General features: G+C 37.4%; 1 protein-coding gene across 1 annotated transcript in view; it reads right to left on the minus strand.

Annotated features, from left to right (window-relative positions):
• The window catches only part of LOC309507535 (uncharacterized protein), a 367,884-nt gene that overhangs the window by 214,707 nt on the left and 137,409 nt on the right, over positions 1-15,768 (minus strand). The gene's annotated exons all lie outside the window — the stretch shown is intronic.

A 15,768-nucleotide genomic window follows, 5' to 3' on the forward strand; every position in this document is an offset into this window, starting at 1 on the left:
GGCCAGATAAATTCTCAATTAACAGAGTGTTTCAGCCATATCTGCAATTTTCAGGTGAGCTCACAATCCAAGATGGTCTACTGTTGTATGGCAGCAGGATAGTCATCCCAACATCACTTAGGGCGGACATTCTGTCCAAGCTGCACGAGGGCCATCTGGGAATAACAAAATGCAGAGAGCGAGCTAAGCATTCAGTGTGGTGGCCAGGGCTCAGCAGAGAGCTGACAAACATGATAGAGAAATGTGATGTGTGTAGCCGTGATGTGTGTAGCCGTGAAAGAGTAAATTTCAAAGAAAAGATGATGTCTACTGAGTTTCCGCCAAGACCATGGTCCACTGTAGGAGCGGATTTATTCCAGATAGACAACAAACAATACCTGGTCATCGTGGACTATTTCTCCAGATATTTTGAAGTAGCCAAACTGACATCTACAACATCTGGAGCTGTGATTGATCACGTCAAGTCTATCTTTGCTCGTCATGGTATACCTGAAGTGGTCCGCTCAGACAATGGCCCACAGTTTGCATCTGAGATTTTCAGACAGTTCGCACAGGATTGGGGTTTTAGTCATGTGACATCCAGTCCCCATTTCCCACAGAGCAACGGGGAGGCGGAGCGTGCTGTGAGGACAATCAAAAGTCTCCTCAAGAAATCCAGCGACCCTTACCTCGCCCTGATGGCCTATCGAGCTGCTCCCCTGGCGCAATGGATACAGTCCCACTGAACTTCTGATGGGGAGGAAAATAAGAACGCCAGTTCCTGTCATTCCATCCAAGCTCAACCCAGGGTGCGCAGACATGGATAACCTGAAAAGGACAGAGCAAAGGTACAGACAAAAACTGCGACAGAATTATGACCAAAGACACGCAACATGCCGTACCTTCAACCCGGTGATCATGTGTGGGTCAAAGATACAGTGGAAAGAGGCACGGTGGTGTCTACTGCCGGCACGCCGAGGTCATACATCATTGAGACGCCCGGGGGCACTCTGCGAAGGAACAGATACCATCTTTCACCGACCCCTGTGGCTCCTGGAGAACCTGCTAACTTAATTGAACCAGCACCCGAGAGCACAGTTCGTGAGGACACACACACTCCTGTCACACCCGGAGCACAGTGTGTAGCCAGTCAGCAGTCTCCTGTGTGTGAAAGACGTTTCCCAGCCCGAATAAGGAATCCTCCATCTTACTTGAAAGACTTTGTTCGTTCTTAGGAATGGCACCTGAGTTATGGGGAGGGCAGGGAGTAGTTGATTGTCGCCAATTTATGTTGTTGATAAAGTGTTTACAGAAGCACATGTTCATAGTACTTCACAGCCAAACTGTATGAAAAAAAAAAGAACCATAAATGTGTGTTACGGCTGTTACTGATCTTGATCGTCATTTTAGTGATGGTATGGGTATATTTTCAGTATAAGTAATCGGAAGAGCCTTCTGTTAAAGTTTAGAAATGCTCTTAATGTTATTTCTGTTTCTGCATCTGCACATGGTTTATCCTTTGCTTAGAAAGGGGGATGTAGTATCAGGTTAACTACTGGGGTAGGAACCTTGTGTAGGTGGTTGTTGAAGGGGGGATCATTAAAGCCGTGGGTTCAATGGACGTACTGTGGTGATCCTTGTGTTGAGCCTCCTATAAAGGTTATGGTGTGTACCTATAAACCACATAACAATCCTGACTGTACTCTAGAAAAGATGTGCTCATTTATTTGCATGAGCCACAATGAGTTGAGGTGTAGTGTTGTGCATACTGTGATCTACTGAAGTGGGACATGTTTTTGCTGCTTTTTGTACAACATTGATAACACACAAGAGCAAGACAAATGTCTTGTCAACCAAATCAGAACCCCAGTCCTGAAATCAGAGGGCAGTGATTGGATTTTTGGAATGTTTTATGCCCTACTTATGTAAATCAAGTGTATTGTTAAGCTTTGCACTTATAATCTATATGTACATTTAATGCACACATACTCATAGTTACACTATATTTGCTTTATGTGCATTACATTTAGCATAATTAAGTGTGACCATCTTTGAGTAGACAATTTCTACTGACTTCTCAGCAGCTATACTGGCACTCTTGACACAAGCTGTGCTAAAGGTCAATGACCTATATTTAGTTTTCTTTGTGCTGCTTTGGTGACATTACTAAGCCTGTTCAAGCATGACCTTGTGAGTGGCTCACTGTCAAACCACCCTCTTTGCATTAAGTGGATGGATACATATGCATAGTCACTTCCATCAATGTACATCATATCAAAACATGGATTTGTGGTCCATGTTTTTTTGGACCCCCCCCACACACACACACACACATTCTCTTTGCATTCTCACCTCATTTGGTTTTAACAAGATCATAATCACGACTGTGGCCTGCACACAGACCTGTCGTAAACTGTGTGGCGGAAAGCTTTACGAGCGGAGGGGCTTTACTGATGGAAGGCATCTGTGGAACATCTGTGATAGGTGCTGAGTTGACACTCCTGTCATACTGGTCACACACGTGGAGTGTAATCCGCTGGAAAAACCTCTCACCCAGAACACCCTGCTCTCTGTCAAATGCACATCACTTTGAGACTGACTCGCATGTCCCCACTGCATCATTCGCTTGATATGAGCCTGTATAGACAGATGAGGAGGACATTCTTTGTCAGTGTTGGGAACTCTTAAAAAAATCTAAACGAGTGTCTTTTTGGGGTTTTTAAGTTTGAATGAAAATGATGCAACACAAGTACACACTAGCATTCTAATCTAAGGGTACGTTTACACAACAATGATGTGCTAAAAAAGGAATATTTGTTTTCTTTGTATAGATGACAACGTTATCAAAATGATCCCCGTTCACATGGATCTGTGAAAACAACTAATAACGCTGTATTATGCATGCCAGACAAGTAGTTGGCGATGTCACTTTGTAAAGAAAGACTACAAACCTGCGCACATGCGCATTATTTTACTACAGTGCACTCGAGCCGAACGCACATGCCTACACAAATTACATATCTATAATTGTTTATGCAATTGTCATTCTAAGGATGTTAATCTTGATAATACTGTATTATTACTGTGTCTTCTGGGTACATTTCATCCTCATAAAGCCATAACCATTCACTGAAATTCATTTTTTAGAACACCAAAACGCTGTTGTCGTGTAAATGAATGGCCAAAACGCATAGAAAGTCTTCAGTTTTTAGTTGAAGATGGTGTTTTGTAAACAGCCCCTCAATGACTGCAATTAAATCTCAATATGGATAGTTCATCCACAACTATATTACATTTCAGATTGTTGATTAAGCACAATATCAAGCGGTTTTGTAGTGTCATACAAATTACACAGTTACAATATTAACACTTTCTAAAGAAGTACTATATGATTCTATATGAAGTACTACAATAAAATGGTGTATGCTCATTTTACTTAAAGAAAACAAATTAATCCAACAAATTGTTTATCCAGTTTATGTAATCCATTCGAGTTAAGAATAGATTAATAATTTATGTGTGCTAAAGTATTATACCATTGTGGTTAAGTGTTGAGCGTGTACTTCCGTTAAAGACCTGCTAACATGAATTCAGGTTGCCTTTAACAAAAAAGGCAGGGAGTGTTATGGATGCAACCAGTATCATTCAATGCCTCAAGTTAGTGGGCTAGTGGACTTGAGTGAAATTATTAAATATTAGTTATATGAATGTCTATATATATGCAAATTCCTTGAGAAGATTTGAGTTAGCGGTAAATGTGCTATTAATTGTATTAAATGGAAAAAAATTTATATAATATTGATAGTAATACAATAATAGTGTACTACAAAAAGTATCATTGTAAGACCAAGGCTAAGTCCTGTTTTACTTATTTTGTTTGTAAAGCTTTCTATCATGTTTGTAAAGAAAAGTATATTTAGCCTGCTTGTTTGAAGACATTTCCAAGAAACTTGATTGAGTTTAATTGAGTTTTCTCAGTTCCATTTAGTTCATCCTACATGAAGTATGTGAGTTGTGATGACATGCTTCCATCATGTAGGAACCACTTGTCCACGATTGAGTCAAGTTATACTTAACATGTAAAAATGAATATTTTCAGTTGGTTAAAAAGTATCTGAGATATATTGTGTGAATGTTAGATACAATGCTTTCATAATAAGGTGTTTATCTGACAGTTTAATACTGATTTATGACCTTCAATCCCCACACAGGAGACTTTAGTAGTCATTAGTAGTCATGTTTTTTCGTTCACAGACACACCCCATGGTGGAGAGATAACCTTGCACATCTCTTGCATTCCATATGCACATTATGAATACTTGATGAACTTGACAGAGGGGTCCATCTTGAATGCATAGCACTTTCTTGGGTAATTCCATCATAGATGCAAAGAAAACAGGCGGACAGATGGAACGAGCATAACACTATTATTATCTACAGGACCCTTTTCCCAAGTCTGCAAACATTGTTCTAAACAAAGTCCTCTAAATAATGTTACATGTGGACTAATAGAGTCAAGCTCTTCAAACAAACCCAATCAGCTCATTTCCAGCCGTGTTCTCCTTAAAGATACTATAACTAGACACCTCACGTTCCCTTCGTAGCCACGGGCAACAGATTCACGCGGAGAGGCATGTGGCTCGACACGGTTGCGTGTTGCAGGGGTTTAAAGTCAGGGACTCTGATGTTATGGGCTTTTTAATGAGAGGAGAGATGCAGGCTGAGAGGCCACGAGTGTGATGGAGTAATCCACTGCTGAATTATTCATAGCAACATGTGAAATGAAACATGGCCGAGATTAGCGCTTTTCTGCTCATCACTCCTATCCCCTGTGGACTCCACAAAACCGCCACTATGGACGAGATTTAACTCGCTTTCTTCGAAGTCGCACCGGATCACACGGATGAGCGTATACGCTTGGCTTCAGTTGCTTGTCATCATGGTGGTTTACTTGAGCATTTGTAAATGCTAGGATCTGATCGAGTTAGATTGGGTGAGCCTAATTCCCTTAGATACAAAATACGGCACTCATTCTAATTTATTGAACAGGAGAAATACCTTTTAACGGCTTGCATAATGGCTGCCCTCAAATTTGTAAAAAGCTGCATGCAAACTTTTAAAGAAGTGATCTATTAATCCTTAACTTCGTTCTCCGAGCAAGATAACAAACATGATTAAATGTTGTTTGTGACTGAATATGTTCAAGGTTTTTCGCCAGGAGAGAAGCAGTAAATTGTTTGCCAGATGAAATGAGTCACTCCAAATGTCATCGCGGATGCCACTGAATCTGAGCCCTGCAAATTGCAGCACCTTCATGAAACACGGATCCTGGCAGATTTTGTTTACATCTATTAAGATGATGGTTATCTAATGGCATATGAACAGCTGGGGGTTAATAGCTGCTGGAGAATTGACTTGAATAAGCAGGGCACATCTCAGTGGTCTGGGGGATTGGCAGCACAAAGAACACCACATTTACAGATTCATGGTCTTTGCTGAGATGGTATACAGATGTGACACCTTGTTTTGTCCTTTCTGATGTCTAGAAAGTTTTTTGGTTGTTCAGGATTTCACTCTCCATGCTATATATTTTTTTAGTAAGTCATATTTCTGACCTCTTCCTGGGAGTTTGAGTTGTTTGGTGCCAGAGGCGTTTCTGGAGGGCAGCGCTTAGAAAGCCTAGTCACAACTTTTCTGCAGCCAGACATAGAATCACCTATAAAGAGCCTTCAAGTGCTTAACTCGGACATAACAAACATGCTTTTGTGTTGTCCCATGGTGTGGATTGAAATCATGAACACATGGCACTAACACAGTAGAGACCTGGAGATAGAGCTTTCTGTGTCCACATATTTTATACTGTCCCTTTCTATACATTTCTCAACTTCATGTGCAACTAACATGCCACCATTAAACATATCCTAGTAGTTTAAGATCCGGGGCCCGTTCTGTGTATGTGGATTACTCTGTTTTCTGGATCTTACTGTTGATGATTTGACATGATCCAAGATTGTTAGGTTCTTCGAAGCTCACCCTGGAGTTGCTGTCATAGCAAGCTTGTAAGCTCAAACCTGTTCAGGAGCAGGCTTATTTCATGATAACAAGATTAAACCGTGAAAGTCTGTCCTAGAACCAAACAAAATTATTCATTTAAAATGTAAATAGGCCTATATTATTATATAGATAATAAAAATAATTTTAATCGTCTGGTGCTCTACAGTAATTTTTAAACGAAACATATAACTTTTTTAGTATACGGTCCAATTCTCACTTTTAACAAGTTGCTTATTAGCATGCATATAACTAGGATATTGGCTTTTTTAGTAGGGTGAATTAAGGTTGATTGGAATACTTTTCCCAAGTCATCTCATTGGCAAAAGATATCCAAATCACCCTGAATTCACCGAATTTGTAAAGCACATATTAATGCCTTATTCTGCATGACCATATTCTACATCTCTTAATCCTGATTAAAGCCTAAACTTAACTACCGTACTAACTATTATTACGAGTTTGAGGTAAAAGTAGTAGTTAATAGTTAATTACAGTAATAGTGAGAATTGGACCCTAATCTAAAGTGTGACCTTTTTTTTTATCGGAATGGTACGAAACTTAGTAAAGGTTTTGACACTTGCTTTGTAAACAAAAAAAACAAAAAAACAATGGACATGATTTGAAAGGGTTAAATGGTCAGAAAAAAAGAAAAGAAAAAGAAAAGCTAGACTGAACGCATTGGAAATTAATGGGAAGCAAATTTCATCTAGATGAAACGTTTGGTACTGTGCCAAGTCAATTTGTTTAGATTTATAGCTTTGATTTTCTCACAGCTTAAGTTAAACATAATTTGAAAAATATATATTTCATATAAAAATTTATTGAACATTGTATTTTTGTGCATTTTTTTTCATGACAATAAACTTATTTAACAATAATCTGCCACGTGTCCTCTTTAAAAAGAGACCAAACTTAAGTCTGTGCTACAAAGCATTCAAGATTTGACACTTTAAAGGCACAATTTATGTGCGATCGTTACAGTAGGTTCTGTAGCCAAAGATAACTCCAAGAAATGTAAATGTAGGGGTGAATCAAATTTGAAGTAGAGTTTTGAACAAGAAGGGAAATAAAACAAGGATACATTTTGGTGTCTCTTTAAGTCTGATGAGCAAGTCTATGGCAGTGTAATTAAATGTATAATGTCTTGTACATAAATAGTAAGTCAGCCTTTTTGCAAATGCTGTGGATTTACTTCAAATGTACTTTTAGTATGATTGTTTGGAACACATAAAACTGTGCTGCGTTTCCCCACCATTTAATCAAAAAATAAAGTGGCATGTATGAGAAGTAACAATGTTAAACATTGTTACATGCGGCTAATTCAGTAGAATGATTATAAACGATTATAAAACTTTATTTCATTACCTCATCCATGAACAGGATTTGTGAATACTGTCAGATTGATTTCCATCGGCAGTGGATGTGAAAATCTCCCATCATTCCACGCTCCTTCACAGCTTCATCAAGCTATGCCTTTGTTATTGTCTTGAATATGCAACCTCTAGTGGCGAAAATTACATACTGTGCCTTTAAGGAAATAACATTTTCAGGTCCATGCTCAAAAAGTGTTTAATAGGTAATAAATGGATTATAACTACTGCATAAAAATAATTTAGCACCTTAAAATACAAAATATTAAATAAAAACATTATCTAACTAAAATATAGTAGGCTATATTCATTTCATTGAAATAAAGAAAATGTCATTTTTGACCGTCATTCAAGGAGCACCAGAGGGTTAAAATTAATTAGAAAATAATTATAATGTTGTGTAGTCTTTAATAATAGACAGAACCAATTTTGCTTATTGAGAGATTTATTTGTGAGGTAATAATTATCTCTTCATTTTATTAGATCCTTACAGACATTACATACAGTATGAACAGTGTATTCATTTGAATGGTGACAGCTATTATAGGTGTGGCTTGATGCAGTGCAGATAACTTGTCTGCTTTGTCTGCTGTGCCATTAGAAACATGGGTAACACTTTAGAATACTGTTCCGTCATTAATGAATTACTACACAGGAACAAATGAGTAGCACACTCTTAGCATTCTAGTAACTATTAACTTAAAAGATACTCTGCTTAACGAATTAGTAAGGAATAGTGCAAGTCAATGTAAGCTTTTTAGTTTTTTGTAAGGTTTTGAATAGTAATGACTCAATGATTACTATACATCCTTCTAAGACGAATTGCTAATTATTTGGATCAGTATTCTAAAGTGAAGATCAAGGTAACCCAATAGTAATGACTTAAGTGTTACCAAATCCATCGGAAGCAATTACTATCCAAAACATTTAAAAAACTTACAAAAAACAGTAATTACTAGTAAAAAATTTAAATAATTACTTGGTAGTTATCATGCTTTTCACTTTAGAATACTGATCCAAATAATTAGTCATTCCTTCTGATGGATTTGGTAATACTTGAGTCATTACTAGTGGGTTACCATGCTTTTTTGGTCTGCTTCGAAATGCTTAATTAATCCCAACTGCTTTCCTTTAAGCCCTGGGATGAGGTGTGTGTACTGAACATTAGTTAGATTTGTATAGATCTGCATGGTTAACATGGTGGTTAACATCTCTGCTGCTGTAAAGCAAGGCTTAACCAAAGGGTATATCCCTGTCATTTCAGAAGGCTTTGTCATTTACTATAGAGAGCAACAGTGCCTTGCCCCCCTTTTTTGCGCCTTTGGTTTCCGTAAGTATTTCCTTCCATTCATTTCTCCCATAGGGATTTCAAAAAAGTATTCGTTAAAGCAATGAACCACGCCAATCAGCTACGAGATGAATCACATCACTACAAACTTTGATTTGAATCAAACAAGTTGTTGGAAATCGGAAAAAAGACAAAGGTACAAGATGTGTGGCTTAGTGTACTTAGTGCTTCATGGAAGTGGGCGGAGCTAAAGAGCTATTTTGACTCTCTGATTGGTGTAATTTTCTGCAGCATCATGTGTAATGTAGTTTTTCACCAGGAGTTCCACTGATTATTCTATGATTATTTAAAAGAATAAGCTGAAATAATGCGGGCTGTAGCTTCAGCAGAAGCAAATGCCATGGATTAACAACCTTGCAGCTCACAGTAGGTCTGTCTTTAAAGGTTTATAAGTTATCGTTAAAAATAATAATAATATGTTTTATTTATATAGTGCCTTTCCAAAGCTCAAGGATGCTTTACAATGGAGATACAATAAAGATTAACATATTAGCACTAGAGTAGCCAATGAGAACAGACAATAGTACAAGCAATGGAAAATTGATAAGAAAGAAAATAAAATCCCTATGGAGAAAGTTTTTACTTCCGGAACCCTACTGTTGGACTCTATTAAGGCTGGTTTTACAACAAATCCTGATCTCAACAAATACATTTGAATATTCTAAATCTGGCGTACTTAGAATGTTGGGGAAATCTACTGTTATTTTTACACTCTGTTAACAGGATTAATGCAGTGAAAAAAAAAAAAAAAAAAAGCTCAACAACAGTTGAAATTTTTGGGGGATGTGCTGTAGCCTTAAGTTGCTTAATATTACACAGGTCTTAGTTGAATGAACCTGGTAGATCTGCAGTACCATGCCATATACATCTCTAGTCTTCATATACAATATGGCAGAGTTCATGAAGAAGTCAGGCTGTCCGGGGCTTAATTAACCCAGCCATAAAGGACAGCTCATTGCAGTGGTGAATGTCATTGAAGCCTCCACTGCTGTGGTTCCCAAAGGGATCAGGGCTAATTGCAAATACAACCTTAGCATGGGACATTGCCTTGAGGAGACATGGAAGTAGCGCTATACGCCTGTTAATGAAGCTATGGAGAACGGCGTCGCTCGGAAACTGCCGTGCGCTTCGAGATTGGATGGCTGCAATTCGCCGACTTCAATCATTTCGCTGATATATGTGGTATTCAACTAGATGATAATTAGGTCTGTTTTAGAGAGGCGGATAACGAAGTTACTGGAGTGTGACGGTGTATGTGGGCAAAGGACCGTAATCTGACTTTAAAATGAAATAATAAACAATAAAAAAGATTTATTGAAAATGTACGAGTAAATAACGAAAATAGACATATTTTGCTGGATCTGTTTAGATGCCATTCCTCTCTTCATCTCCCATACTGACTGTCTCACACACATTAAATGCATTCACTCCCACACAAACATAAACATCAGCTGCGTTGAGAAAAACAAACACCCTTCTAAGGAGGTCATGTTGATTCAGTCAGTTTTCAAAAGTGTCGTGTGCACCGTTGTGCCCTGTGTGGGTGCGGTAGTGTTACTCTCACAGGGACCCAAATGTGAGGATTAAGCTAAATGAGTTTGTCAGGTTCACTGTTTCAATCCCCTCTACTCAACAAAAGAAAAGGCACTTTTGGGATTTTAATATCCTTTGCTCTGCAATCCTGCTTTCTTGCAGCCAGCAGTTTATGAGGCTTATTTTTCTCCCCTTTGCAGTGGCGAGATTAGTATGAGACGAAGAAAGCCGCGTTTGAATTTTAAAAGCTGTAGGGTAAAATGGATTCCCCTTTTTTGATATCTATATTTCTGTTTAAATCAATCTTTTCTTACTTTTTATATATTTCAACCAATTTCCTTCCCTCTCTGCTCTTTCTGCTTAAATTATTGATCTGATGACATTCACGAAAACAGCCCACCTTAACACTGTATGCAGAGAGGAAAGCATGATTTGAACAGTGTGGCAAATGTAACACTTTGAAGAAAGAAAGAAAAAAGAACCCCCTCTCACATTTTAATGCAGAGTAAATCAATAAAGTGCATGTGTCACCCATATAACAGTGATGTGTATTGGCCTTTTGATTTGTGCATTGTTGTGAGTGTCAGCCACACTGTTTTTGCCCTGAGAGCTGCTATATTCGCTCCATCTTTCCATTTTTTATGTCCACCCAGCTCACTTTTTTTCGATATAGCTTATATAGCAGTGTTTATAGAGTGGTGCAGGTTTAACATCAGAACCTGGAAGTCTAATTCGCCGCTGGTTCCTTTGAGATTTTCCTATGGGATTTTATAATGCTTTTTTTTTATTATGTTTTTTTATTCATGAGTAAAATAAAGCCTGTGGTAAACATTACTTGACGATACTTTGACGTTTTGTTAACGTACACTGCACACAATCACACCCCAAGCTGTCTTATCTACTTATTAAACATATTAAACTTATGAACATAACTGCTATGTGTTTTCACTATGGGTGTGTGTAGTTTACGTTGTAGAACAAAATGTCAAAGTATGGTCAAGTTATGTAAACCAAAGGCTTTATTTTACACATAAATCGAAAAAATCAAATTAGTCTTCCGGGTTCTGACGTCATACCTGCACACTCTATATGTCACATTTTTGTATTAACATTTTATATATGCATTGGATCCCTAATATGCATGGTATATTCAATAAAAGAGAATTCCAAGAGGTATGACATTCCTACACAAACTGGACCAACAACTAGTATGCTAGTATTCCATTCCATAGACTATACATTGGAGCACGTGAGCAACTGCTAAGCGATCACCTTGACAATATATTATAACATTCTGCCACACTACACTTTTAAAAAAATAAAGGTTTATTGGCATGAAGAGCCTTTAACATTCCACAAAAGGTTCTTTTAGTAAAAGATTATTAAAATGTTCTTCACACTGAGAGAGAAAAATGGTTCTTTTAAGAACTGCTCACTGAAAGGTTCTTTAGGGAACCAAAAATGTTTATTTTATGACATCGCTGCAAAATCCCCCTTTGAACATTTATTTTTAAGAGTGTAAAATGATGCAATGCTTTGATTAAAAAAAAGAAAAGAAATTTTTTCAATTTTTCTGGGATTTAAAGAAGCTTTTTTGTCTGCTTTGATATGTATAATTGATCTAAACTGCTTTGTTAGATGAGATGTGTGTAATGTACATGAATTAGTTAGACAGGTCCTCAGGAGATCTGACTCAGGTTCTCTGCGATGTTGGTAGCTTTAAGGACTGTGAGTGTGACATGTTGAGCAAACACTGAATCCCTGGCCTTGGTGTTGGCATTGGGTTATCCCTCATATTTCATGCTTAGCTTCTGATTTTCTCTCTATCTCGTCCATATCTCTTTGTCTGTCTGCTATATTGACACAAATGTAACATTTATGCCATGCATGTTATGTTCTGAGGTTTGAGAGTTGTGGACAGGTTATCTATATTGTGGTGTCAGAAAATTAGGTTGTAAGAAAAAATATTTATTTTTAGTATGATCTTTTCAATGAATACAGCTGATTTGGTTCACAAAAACTGTATGTTTGAGAGTTGAACACACTTGCAGCAGTGAAGTTTGTGACCTAATTTAAGTCTGTTTCTTACACAAAGATATATCATATGACTTCTGAAAAATAGAGTTTTAGAGTGCTTGAGCAGTATGCACTATTTTATTGGTGCTTTTTGTGTTATTCCAACGCTATCTCATGACCAATTCGTACGAATTCATACTAGTGAATAAAAAGGTGGCTAATTCGTACAACCTCACTCGTACGAATTCGTACGATTTGTCTAAACCCACGTGATGGGTAGGTTTAGGGGCGGGGTCAGGTGTAGGTCATTCGTACGAATTCATATGAATTGGGCAACTCGTAAAATATGTATGGTTTAGCAAAAATCTTATGAATTCGTACGAATTAGCTACCTCACAAAATTTGTACAAATTGCCGTGAGATCGGGTTGCTTGTTCCTTTAAAATCTAATTTAATTACCTTTGTCTACTTCATTCATTGTTTATTCTTCTGCTCTAAGGAGTAACAGAGAGAGCGAGGGAATAAAGAAAAATGGGAAGCTGCTAGCTGATGAAGTTGATGCATGAGAGCTGATCAGAAGCAGGTCTGGTAAAATGGTTACTAGCTATGAGCCTTTGCCTTAGAATGAGACCCATTAATATTACATAAATATGCAGTGCTTTTATTGGTACAGTTCAGTGCAGACCACAGATGTTCCATTATTTAATCAATGTTTCCCACTGATACAATTGTAATAGTTCTCACATTAATTAACGCTGGTGTTGTGTATGTCATTAACACCCACAGCATTTGAGGGCAGAATCACAGTATTATCTTCTACAGTATTTATTGGAAGTGTGACACATTTTTTTGGTAGCAAGTAGCTAGCTTGTACTAAATTTGATTCAGTAAATATGTTCATGGACCACCGATAATTTAATCTGTACCACAATATTCTAAAGCACGTCCATTTAAGAATAAAGCACTGTTCAATAAATTATTTGATGTGTATTTTATGAAAATAGACATTAAGCTGTTAGTGTCAATAACAGCCCACATGTACCAAATTATATATGAGAGTGTTTCCTTTCTTAAAACAAAATAAATCTTTAATAGCAAGCTAGCTAAATGAATTCCTGTATTTTATTCAACTGAAGCTTTTGGAACAACCAAAGGGCATTTCTGTGGAAAGCATTTTTTTATTATTATTATTATTTCTTATGATCTCAGCTTGTCAAAAAGTTATTAGAAATTTATTTTGTGGACTCCAGAAAAAGACAAATAGCATGCATTAAGTTTTTTTCTTTTGCATCACTGTAAAAAGAAAAAAAAGTTGCTGCCTTAAATTTTTAAGTTCAATCAACTTGGATGTTTAAGTAATTTCAACTTAAATTATATTACAATGACTTAAACACTTTTAAGTTATACTTTGTTGAATCTTGTATTACTTATAAAAAAAAAACTTTAAACATTTTACTGTGTTGAACCCTTTATTTTTTGAAAATCAAGATAAAAATAAAAGTTATTTTTGAGAAAATAATTTTTTTTTTAAATGCATGATCTCTTAAGCTCCTGTACACTTTACCTGAAACTATACAGACAACTCTACATGTGGATAAAATGTTGAGGTTTTGCAGAAATGTATGTAGAGTTTAACTCTCATGAATTTAATGGAAGCCTATTCTTCCATTCTGAATTTTGCACAGTCCAGCACTGCACATCAAGTATTTTAATATGAACCTTTTTCATTAACAGCAGAGATCTGCCCCTTAAGGAATGATTTTTCCATTGCTAATATCTTAAATTATAGCAGGTTACACATTACCCTAGTCTCCGGTTGAGTTGTCATATGGGCTTGATGGAGAAATGTTATTCCTCTCCAGCAAACCGTGACCACGGTTGAACAACCAATTTATCACATTCACATGATTCTTATTAAAAACATGTAGTTACTTTGGATCAAATAAACACAAATAGAAACCCACATGCACACTTGTCATCCAGCAGACTGGTGTGAATTGTGCAAGTTGATATGTGGAGTTTGAGCAGAGGGGACGCCAACCTTGAAGGTGGCACTCCTTCATCCATGAATGCTTCATTCACAACTCCTTATGCTCAAATGTATCACAACTCAAAACCTTGAGAGGACCTTGAAAAATCTCTCTCTTTTCATCTATATTTCACGATGCCTTGTCAGATGGAATTATAGTGTGTTGCCATGTTCTCGTGAAGAATACAGGGAATTTATTGGTGTGGCTTTCCTCTGCCCCGTGGATGTTTATCCTCTGCTGGTTTGCATTTCGTCAGGGTTTGGCGGCACTTAGCCACCGTGTTTGTCTTAGTCCCAAAAGCTTTATAAGCAACAGGAAGATCGGACTTTAAGTAAACAAGCAAACAAGTTCTGTATTTCCAAGCAAGATAATCACGTAGGAGTTTGCAGAGGCTGGTACCCCTGAATAAACACTCCTCATCCCTTCCCTATTTGAGTCACACCATACCGCAAATGCAACACCCACATGCGCACACTCGTCCAATCTTGTACCTTGATCTCATGTAGCTGGTTCTGTACCTTCTTGTGAAGCGACGACCCTGTTAAAAGCATCTACCAGATACAACCAAATCACGCTAAATTAAACATGTTTCATTTTCTCCCAAATGGGATTGGACAGGCTTTTAATTTGTCGGTCTGTCAGGAAGCATTGCCACATCTATCCATTATGGCTATGCCTGTCCTCAAACAGAAATCGATAGGAGGAAATTCTAGCTGTCAGATTGTCTTTAAAAATGTAGGAAGGCAGCTCATTCCAGTTATCACTTCAGAATGAAAGCAGAACAATGTTGTTACATCCCTCAACAGTAAAAAACTGTGCTACAGATATATGATTAAACTCTCTGTGGGCATCTGTCTGCTGCCTGGATATTCCTGGGGCACAGAGATACGGCCCTGCATTTTCTTTATCTGATGGGTCGATCGTGATATTTCCTGTGCAACATTCTCTGTACGTTAGCCTTTTGGTTCTTGTAGTGTGATCAAGCAAAATATGTGCAAATCTGGGAATGAAGAAAAAAACGGGGGAAAAAAACTATATGTTTAGCCCCCACTTATTTCCAAGCAATATACAAGATCACATTGTTTGAATTCCTTGATCCCAGATAACCTGAATGCCACCAGCTTACATCCTACACTCTTTTTCTTTTTCTTTTGTTGGGATGTCATGCTTGATGAAACCTCACTTTCTAGGAATGCTAAGGGAGAGCATTTGTATTTTGGTGTGTGTATGTATGTGTGTGTGTATGCATGTGTGTGAGAGAGAGAGAGCGAGAGAGAGAGAGAGAGAGAGAGAGAGGGAGAGAGAGGGAGAGAGAGAATGACACAATAACTTGTTGTAAAAGCCCAATTAGAGCATGCTTGACTGATCGCATAAACAGAGGAAATGAAAAATCCAATCCTATGCTTAATACATTTGGAAAGAATAACGCATAAATTAT

The sequence above is a fragment of the Leuciscus leuciscus genome (assembly GCF_965113295.1).
Source record: "Leuciscus leuciscus genome assembly, chromosome: 10".
Taxonomy (NCBI): domain Eukaryota; kingdom Metazoa; phylum Chordata; class Actinopteri; order Cypriniformes; family Leuciscidae; genus Leuciscus; species Leuciscus leuciscus.